Source organism: Nematolebias whitei, chromosome 10 (genome assembly GCF_014905685.2).
Source record: "Nematolebias whitei isolate Nwh7 chromosome 10, NemWhi1, whole genome shotgun sequence".
Classification (NCBI taxonomy): domain Eukaryota; kingdom Metazoa; phylum Chordata; class Actinopteri; order Cyprinodontiformes; family Rivulidae; genus Nematolebias; species Nematolebias whitei.
In genome coordinates this window covers 38,836,088-38,838,526 of record NC_056507.1, presented here as the reverse complement: position 1 = coordinate 38,838,526, position 2,439 = coordinate 38,836,088, and positions in this window count along the sequence as shown.

Below are 2,439 nucleotides of genomic sequence, written 5' to 3'. Positions count from 1 at the left end.
GGGCAGCAAAACTTACATAAGCAAGGAAGGAGGCACGGGGAACTCAGGAGACACGAGAGACTCGGGGAACTCGAGGGACCAGGAAGACAGGGAGAGACTCAGGAGACCCAAGGAAGCGTACCCAACGAAGACGACCCGACGAAGAACAAGACAGAATAGGATGACTTAAATACAGGGAGAAGACGAGACATGATAACAAACAGCTGGGACGAGACACAGGTGGCAACAATGGAAACTAATGAGGGAGCACGAGGGAAACAGACACACCGGGCCACAGAAAAGTAACATCCTTACAGTAAAACCTTATTTTTTACTTTTCAAACATGATTTTGTGATTTTATTTGATGTTTTAACCATCACCAAATATCTGACTCATACTGAATGCAAAGTTGTATTAATTTAGACAGATGTTTAAATTGAACTCAGCAGCTTTAAGAAGTTTTCAACTGAATTTTAGTGTTGATTTTTTCCTAGTTGCTGCTTTTATGTAGAGCTTGTTTTATCTCACGTTTTATACCTCAGTATTGCAAACACACTAGTCAGGGTTTTATGTATTAATAAAACATCCCATTAATTACTAACTCTTAACAAAAAAAAGTGTTGATTACTTGTTTTAATGTAAACATTCAAGTATGTGAATCAGAATAAACTTTATTGGCATTGCACCGAGATACGAGAATATGTACGTACAGTCTTCCGAAAGATGGGCGGAGTGCACGAAGCTGCGGCTATTAAATAGCGTGGCCCTTTTATTCTTATTCGAATAATATTTTGCTTCGATGACAAAAGGGAAGAAAACATGAGGAGAGATGGTATTAAAAAAAAGATCTCTCACACCGTGTCCTAGACATGGCATGATTTGAGGCATCTAAAAAACCTACCACAGCAAAGCAACACAAACAGACGTTATACATGTACATATATGCCGGTGAAAACATTGAATTTTTAAGGGAAAGTCATAGCACAGTCCAGAGCCCCCCCTCTCAGCCATTGTCCAGATAAGAGGTGACATTCATCTTCAGCTCAGTTGAGGTTCTGTTACATGTCCACGGCCTTAGGGAAGGGAGGGGTGAGGAAACAGTCAAAGCATCTTTGTTGTTTTCTAAACATTCCAGGAGGAGTTGAGATAAGTCTGGCGTCAAAGGCCACAATTTGGGTCAGGCAGAACTCGTGAATTGTTGTTTCTGCCTTTTAAAGTCTCACTGATATATATTCCTCTGATGGAAACTCCAAAACAGCCGAATTGATCCTTTACGCCAAAAGTCAAGCTCACAGCTCCAACGCATGTTAAGTTTTTTCTTCAAAATGAGTGCCCATGATCGTCAGAATGTAACTGAACAAGCTTTCACAAGCAAAGAAAAAGCAGATGACATCACTGATAAGAGAGAAAAGACTAATTTGCTGATTTGGAAGTGGTTCGGCTTTCTAAGATCCGATAAACTGCAGGTTTCAGTCAATGTGCTGCAAAATGTGACAGAGTCGTTCTAACTAGCGGTTGGAGCATCTAACATGTTCCACTTGACAGAATATGCTGAGTCACAAGATGAAGCACAATAAAAGTTTGAGCCAATGTGTCCCTGAAACACCCCCAGCGATGCATGCTTTTTTTTGTGTTGTTTTTATCATTTATTCATTCATTTAAAATAAAAGAAATTCATCAGAAAGAAAGAAAAAAACATTGAATGAAAAGGTTGCAGAAAGAAGAAAAAATTATTCTGCCTCTTATTTAAAAAATACAAAATAACTACAAACAAACAACAACCTTGACTTGAACAATCTCCAAAACTGAAAACAAAAAAACTTCAGGTATCCTTCACCTGGTATATACCTTCCCAACAACTTTAACTATCCATCCATCCATTTTCTTTATCCGTTTATTCCATTTTGGGTCACGGGGGTCGCTGGTGCCCATGTCCAGCAATCACTGTGTGAGGTGCGGGGTACACCCTGGACAGGTCGCAAGTCCATCACATGGCCACATGGAGACAAACGAGACAAACAACCATTCACTCTCTCATTCACACCTAGGGACAATTTAGAGTTACCAATCAGCCTAACATGCATGTTTTTGGTCTGTGGGAGGAAACCGGAGCACCCGGAGAAAATCCACGCATGCACGGAGAGAACATGCAAACTCCACACAGAAAGGCCCCTGGACCGGGGTTTGAACCAAGGACCTTCTAGCTGAGAGGCAGCAGCTCTACCAGTTGCGCCACCGTGCTGCCCGTTGTTTAAAGTCAAAACTATTAATATTGACAAAGTTGAGAATTTTATGTTTATTTGACAGTGATTTCAATTTTTTTGAAGGCTAAATACAAATAAAAGGTGAACATTAATTTATTTGTATAGTTTGTAGTTTTTCTGAGGCTTTTATATTGTTTATATCGATATCGAATTATATCGTTATCAACCGAAATTAAGAGATATATCGTGATAAAA